Source organism: Tupaia chinensis, unplaced genomic scaffold, assembly GCF_000334495.1.
Source record: "Tupaia chinensis unplaced genomic scaffold, TupChi_1.0 Scaffold147282_1, whole genome shotgun sequence".
Classification (NCBI taxonomy): Eukaryota; Metazoa; Chordata; class Mammalia; order Scandentia; family Tupaiidae; genus Tupaia; species Tupaia belangeri.
The window spans coordinates 2,303,540-2,311,381 of record NW_006207133.1 but is presented as its reverse complement, the minus strand read 5'-3'; the positions used below and the strand labels follow the sequence as shown (position 1 = coordinate 2,311,381).

Here is a 7,842-nt window from a genome sequence, read left to right as displayed (position 1 = left end):
CCCTCTGAAGCCCTCGGGGTAAGCTGGCTTCCATTTCTGGTCCAGCGTGGCCACTGAAGAATGCCAAACATCTCTGCACCTGGCAGCCACAAGGCCACCAGGTGTTTGGGGCCGGCTTGAAGATGCAGGGCTGGAGAAGTGTTTCTGCTCTTTTTCCTAACCCTCACATAAGCCCTCCACAAGCCTCCCCACTGCTATTCCTCTCCTGTTTCTGCTTTGCTGCTGGCTTGAGACTACAGACAAAGCCAGGGCTCTCTATGAGCTGGGGGAGGCCAGTAGAGGCCTGTCTCTTTGGGGGTATCATTTCTTAGGGAAATGGTTGGGCTAATTGGAGACAGGTGTCCCCAGGTGCTAACATACAGACTCCCACTGGAGAAGTGGGTGCAAAGTGAAACCACATGGGCTACTTACAAATAAGTGAGGTGCGAGTCAGCTAGCCCTTGTCCCTTTTCCTTCCTTCTCCTGCCTCCACCCTTCTCGCTGCAGTCTGAAGGGGGAAAAGTACCAAGATTCACATATCGGGTAGTGTGGTTGTGGTTTCTGCACGGTACTTTGCTAGGTGGAGAGAAGTGAAGGGCAAATGGCTGCTTGGAACCTGCTCCCAGCCCAGGTCTTGAAATTGGGGTGAGACAGTAGGATGTGCCTTTCACATGGCTCTGAAAGGAGTTTAACTCCTGAGAGGAGAAGACAACCATAAGTGGAAGTGAGCTATTGGAGAAAATGACCAAAGAATTGCTTCAGGAAGGCTGAAGACCCTTTACACACATACTTGAGAAATTCATCTGACCAGTGGGTTTGACATTTTGAGGAAAACACACCCTAACATTTTCAACGAGTTACAATGCCCTCTCGAGATATCCAGTTCCAGTCTTCATTTTCTACACAAGGAAACTGAAGTCCTGCCTTGGCCACCATCACATGCACAGAGCCTGGATGAGAACTGATGCCTGTGGACTCCAGAATGCAGGGCTTCTATTTTGTGGGTTAATGGGTTAAATTTATGAGCTGAAGCACATGGGCTTTCTTGAATCACCACTGCAGCAGGCAAGGAGCCCTGCATGGGACTGTAGGAAGCAGAGTTCTAAAGTGGCTCAGGGCAGTAAAAGCTGAGGTCCCGCAGGCACCTCTTTAGAGACTTTGCCCTCAAAGTCCTGCCCTGCCTGGACAATCTCTAAAATGCATTCAGGGTCATTCACCCATTGTTTTGATGAATAACACCTGTCTCGCTTCTGTATATTCTTTTCTCCTTGTCTACGTCTTCTTTCTGTATGTTTCCGAATGGGACATGGTCATGCTGCAAATATTTTCCTCCATTCCTCCTTCTTGTCAGGATTTTGGGCATATACACAAACATACCTGGTGTATTTTCAAGTTGCTGGGGCTTGGATTTGAATGATGGTCAGCCATGTGGGATTTGGCTCCATTAACCACTGTGAAAACTGTTCCCTGATGCCTACTCTCTCTCTCTCTCTCTCTCTATATATATATATATATATATACACACACACACACACAATACACACATCACACATACAATACACACATCACACATACATACATATATATATGTATATATATGTATGTATATATTGAGAGGCTTTTTGTTTTGTTTTTTGTTTTTTGTTTTTTGCTATAGGACATGTGCGTTCACCAGAAAGACAGAGACGGAGAGACAGAAAGCAAGAAATCACTGCCCTCCCCCCACCCCAGAAGGGGTGGCCATGCTGCAATCCCTATTCCTCCATTCTCACTCGGGATCTTGGGCATACACGCACACATGCCCAGCATGAGTTTAGGCCACCAGGTCCAGGACCTGAACCATGGTTGCCTACATGGGAGTCCAGTGACATAGCCATTATGCCAACTGCTGGTCCCTATGCTCACAATATTAATGATTTCATTACATAGTGGATCAGAGAGTTTGGATGTTTTGATTTTATAAATAAGGCCATTGTATTGATAAATTCAAATGCAGGAGGCTAAGAGACCCTGACAGTGGGATTTGTTGGAGAGGATGCCAGACTGGGAGATAGGAGTCCAGGGTCCAGCCTTGATCTTGCATAACCATTGTCTGAACTTTGCCAGGGCACTTAGTATGACAGGGTTTTCATTTTCTTTTCAGTAAGAAAGATCTTGAAACTTTCTGCTAGGGAGTACTAGCTTAGAAAAAATGAGTTGCCAAGATGCCACAGGCCTCAGGATCACTTTCAGCCAGGAATTTGCCTATCTCTAATATTCGCTGTCTCTGTCTTTCTCTATCTTTCACTGTCATGTGTGTGTTCTCTGTGTCTATTTCGTTATCTTTCCTTGCTTCCTACATGTGGTGCACTTAGTCTATGGAGTTCTTGTCACTGAATGTTTTGCTCCTGGAAAGTAACTTACTTCCTTACTCCCCACTTAGGAAATCTCAGGGAAGGATTTCATTGATTTAGGGCAGGAGTGGGGTGGGTTACTTAACACAGCATCTCCTGCTGGCACTGAATATCTGCAGTAAGGGGAAGAGAAGTTTCCCCAAAAGAAGAGTAGGTTTCCAGGTGCCAGCAGACAAGAGATGGTATTCACTGCCCCTAACAGGGTTCCTCTGAGAAGGGGCCCAGCTGCTGGTTCTAAGAAGACTCTGCTCAATGGAGCCCTAGATTGAGTGGCAGCCTCCTTCTATGGAGGAAGGTTGGAGTGGAAAAAGTGGGGGCTTCCTTTTTCCATCTTCTGCCTGATTTACCCCAAGCCCCCTCCTGGTATCTGCTGTCCAGCTGCCCTTTTGAGCTTTTTGGGAAGCCCGTTAGGGCATGAGGAGAAGTGCCTTTTCCTCAGAAGGATTCCTTCTGCAGAGGAGCAGGCCTGCCAGAAGGAAGAGTGAAAAGGAAGTGGATAAGGAATGGTGGAGAGTCAAAGATGGAGAAGGGACTAGGACAGGGAGGGAAAAAGAAAGAGAGAAGGAACAGAATGTAAAGGTTAAGGGCACGGGAGGTGGGGAAGAGAAGGAGGAAAGGAACTGGAGAAGAGAAAAAAAAAGGCAAAGAGAATGGCTAGTGCTTGAGCTCTCCATGTTCCTTCTGGCAGCTTCCAGACTTTCTTTTTCCACCTCTTAACAGCCTTTCTGGAAAATCAGAATCTCTGCCTCTCAGAAGAGGAAGAGAAGACAAGCAAGACTCAGGCCTCACCAGGATCCCAGCTGACCCTGTCCTTGCCAAACTGTTTCTGGGCTCCTGCACCAGGGAGCTCCTGCTTGCCCTGGGCCTTAACGAAACTATCCCCCTTCTCCCTGACACTTTGCCTTTGCTTTTCCTGCTTGACTTTTTGTTGCCGTTATTGTTTATTTGTTTCCTCTGAGAGAAAAACAGGTAACACCCAAATGTTCTTCATACCACAACCCACCCCTGACTTCAGCCAGCCAGGATCATGGGCACATGCACCTGTCATGTACACGGAGACCTCAGGATGCAAACCTGGAACCATCCTATGTGGCCTCAGCATGGACAAGCAATGTGCTACCACTGTACCCCTGTGGCTAGCCATCCTTCGTGACTTCTGCTCATCCTTTAAATCCCTCTTCCTCCAGAAAGCCTCCCCTATAGCTCCACATCTGTGCGAGTCATTGCTGTATACACTTCCAGAACAATGAGTCTCCCTCCTTGCATGTTTCCTTGTCTACTCACCTCCCTTTGTTGTAAGAACCTTGAGAACAGGGCCCCCATCTTTATTATTCATCTCTTCAATCTCAGCAGCAAGTACAGGTCCTGGCATATAGCATACACTCAAGAAATATTTTTTGGAGGAACGAAGGGGTGAGTAATGGTAGGTAGATAGGTAGGTAGATATTGAAAATAGGTTGTTGGGAAAGTCATCATGTGTCTTTGCATAGAAAAATATGTCATGATTTCCCCCATCAATGTAATATATGCCAGTCTTATGATAGTATGGTGGTAAAGTTGAATCAAATGATGTCTCTTGCTCTAAGAAGTTTCCAGGTTAGTAGAGGTGATGTTCAGGGAAATGTGAAGAAACCCATGCTAGTAGTAGTTGAATAAAAGAATGGATATAGGTAAGTTTCACTGTTAACCTTTTGGGAGGTAGTTGGCTGATACACATTTCTAATTTTATTGGGTACTTCTTCCCATTTTACAGATGAGAAAACAGAGGTTGAGACAGAGTGGTAGTTTTCCTGAGATCATGTTCCGTTTCTACTAATCACCCTTTCCAATGATCAGCTTCCAAGGGCATGTACTAGGTTAGAATTCCCCAGAGAGTGATTCCCGAGCAATAGTTGCATGTGAGATTAAAACTTACTAAGAAAAAAGAATTCCTTATCATGAAAACCTGGAGGGCCAGCAGGTGTTGTAGTGGTGAAGGTGCTGAACTCCCAGAAGGCTCATTGTGACTCAAGTCCTGGAACTGGAGGATTGAAACTCACGCTGGTGCATGTGTGTATGAGCCCAAATTCCTGAGAGCAGAATGGAGGAGAAGGGGTTTTGGCCTAGTCATTCCCCTGGGGGTTGATTTCTTTCTTCCACTCTGTCTCTCTGGTGAGTGCAGGCACTCTATAGGGGGAAAAAAAAATCTCTCTAAAAAAACACCATCACCACAAACAACAACAAAAGAAAACCAGGGCAGAGCTGAATTAGAGTTAAACAGGTTTCTTTACTGTGGGCCTCAGCAGAGTCTTTGATATGTATATTAATTAAGATTTGGTCTCAATATGACAGAAACTCTATGGGGTTAGCTTGATCAAAGGAAAGACAGAAAGACTTACCAAACGCCAGCAGCCAGGGTTGGAAGGGGAGAATCTGTCAGTCCATCTTGGCTCCCATGCTTCTTATGGTCCAGTCATCCACCACCCAGACACATCCACGGACCTGGAGTCTGGAAAACAGCTTCCTCAGGAGGATGACTTCATGAGAGTGGTGGACATCTTGGACATTGTCCATGCTGGAATAGCATGAATGTGGATGAATCTCCCAGAAGAGGCTCTGTTAACCCCTTAAACATGTTTTGATCATGGAGACTTTTTTTCACATGTGCCCCATCAGGCAACTTGGGAATGGCAATTTCTTGGGCAGTAAAGGGAAGGAGACTGTGAAGGGATGGGTACTTCGGGGTGGAGCATGTAGTGGCAGTGGCAGGGGTGGGGTTTGGGGTAACCCATGGGTGTTAGAGGAGGTGCAGGTGGTGTCTGACTCTGAACCTTAGCAAAAATATTGTAGTCACAGAGATCTCCTCCCCCTTCATATCTTCAAAACTAACAAACATTGTGAAGAATCTTATGTGCAAGCTCTGTGTTAAAATTTTTCATACATATTATTTTATTTAATATCTATGGCACCAGGGCTTAGAAACTTTTTAGCCTCTGTTTTACAGATGAAGAAACTGACACTCAGAGAACTTAAGTTACTTGTCTAAGATTCCCCAGTTGGTAAAGTGACAGTGTGGAAACTTGCTGGGAAGCCTGGGTATTGAAGCATGCTTTAAACTGCTGTGGAATTAGAATGTAAGTATACTTCACAGGAGCTGACTAGCTTCTGCATGTGAGAATCTTATTCTTTCTTTTTCCTTTTTTTTTTTTTTTGAGAGGTTTTTGCTATAGGGCACATGTGTTCACCAGACAGACAGAGAGACAGAAAGCGAGAAATCACTCCCCAGGGGGGATGGCCACGCCGCAATCCCTTCTCCTCCATTCTCCTCTTGGGATCTTGGGCACGCACACACACACGCCTGGCATGATTTTTAAGCCACTGGGTCCCGGACACGAACAGCGCGGTTGACTACATGGGAGTTCAGCGACATAGCCATTACGCTAACTGCTGGTCCCTCTTCTTTTTTTTTTTTTTTTTTAAGAATTGTTTTGTTTTATTTTATTATTTATTATTAAGTCTCAGAATGTCAGCACAGGAAAGAAGTTTAGACATCCTCTGTTTCAGCCTTGTGGAGTCTCTCCATGCTATCTTTCCAACTAAGCTTTCACTTCAACATTGCAGCCTCCTATATAGCATGTATTTTACCTCCACATAAAACATTGGTCAAATAACTTTATAAAAATTCAGATTACTGGGTCCTAACTGAGGAGTTCTGATTTATAGTTTCGGGGATGGACTCCAGAAATGTTCCTTGTGAATAAATCCCCCTTTCCACTGCCAGTCATGAATTTTGATCCAAGTTGTCCTGAAGACTTCATTTTGGAACACTGGCCTCATTCATATAGCCTACAACCACAAGGAACCCCGAGTTTCCCAGTCTGAGGAACTGAGTTCATGAAGGTTCATGTTTAAATATTCTATCCCCAGAACTATAGAATCAGAATCACTGGGTTGGGGTTCATCACAAATTTTAGTAAAGCCTCCTGGATTTTTACTCATACTTAGTGTAGGTGACTCTGAGACTATGGTCACTCCTGGTGTCAGAGGAAATTTACTCTGGAGAATCCTAGATTAGAATATGTATACATGGAGAGCAGGGCCTGAGAAGGAAGCAGGAATCAGCAGAGTTTCAGATAATTATTAATTACAAAGATGGTTGGCATGATGGTTAGTTTTAGATGTAACTTAACTGGGCCTAGGGGTGCCCAGATAGTTGGTAATTATTATTAGTTTAGAATCAGGTACCAAAATAGGAACAACTGTAGAACAGCAGCCCCTGAGCACAGTTTCAACATTTGAACCCCACCACGGTGCTGTCTGTGCCATGAGCCACGTTTCCCAAACTTTCTTCACTCGCGCCAACATTGGCCTTCTCTCAAACTATGAGAAGCTCAAGGAAGAGCAAGAGATGAGTGTGCAGGGGGCGCCCCCAACCGGGGCTCTGATTGCATCTACAGAGAGTCCTCAGTGCCCAACCATGTGCTCTGGTCCATGTTCAACACAGTCTTCACGTACTTCTTCTGCCTGGTCTATATCGCATTCGCCTACTCTGTGAAGTCTAGGGACAGGAAGATGTTGGGTGATGTGACAGGGGCCCAGGCTTACGCTTCCACTGCCAAGTGCCTGAACACCTGCACCCTGGTTTTTGGCATCCTTCTGGTCATTATCATCATCATTAGCTTCATTATTGAACCATCAATAATGAAATGGTTTTAGAGGTGAAAAAATATTTCAAAGGCTTCTAGAAACTGTTCATGGTTCCAGCCATCCTCTGCTGTCCTGTGTCTGGCTGTGATCCTGCCCTCTCTTCAGCCTTCCATCCCCCCTGTCCACACACTCTTTACACGGTAGTTTGCACTCATGTGTTTGTCTACAATGGGATTCAATAAAATGCAGGCGTGGGTAAATAAAAAAGAGTCAAATACTTATTATGTTCTGTGGAGGATACTTTAAAAAATATTTTCAAATGTTGTCTCTTTCACAAAAAAGCATTTAGTCTCATTTGGAGGTAGGTTGTAGACATGGTATGAAGTAAAAGTTACAAGCCAGAAGGTATATTGCTGGAGCAAAAGGTACTTTAGAGAAAGGCACAATTAGTAGTATATATGTGGGTCCAAGCAGTGGCACAGCAGTAATGCACCTGGACCACCAGGGAAGGCCCTGAGTTCATATCCTGGGACCTTCCTGGGTAGACTGAGCATGCGTATAATCTGGGCTTGCAGAGGCTGAAGGTGGATTGTTACATAAGGACTATGTTGGGAGTGTCTGTGTGTTTGCCTTTCTTTTCAAGTTTCTCTTTCTCCGGGAAGAAATGAATGAAGAAACTTTAAAAGATATAAAATAAATAATACAAATTCTTTACATTTGTATAATACTGTACTTTTTCAAAGCCTTCTCACAATCTAAACAAATATTGGAGAGATCAACAGGACAAAATTGGTCGCTCTACTTTATTAAGGAAGACACTGAGGCCAAGCAGTGATTTGAGCAG

The 7,842-nt window shown here is 44.7% G+C and overlaps 1 pseudogene; it reads left to right on the top strand.

The window, feature by feature from the left end:
- The first annotated feature begins 6,675 nt into the window (after window positions 1-6,675).
- LOC102496431 (interferon-induced transmembrane protein 3 pseudogene) lies at window positions 6,676-7,067 on the top strand (annotated as a pseudogene).
- Window positions 7,068-7,842: the final 775 nt, after the last annotated feature.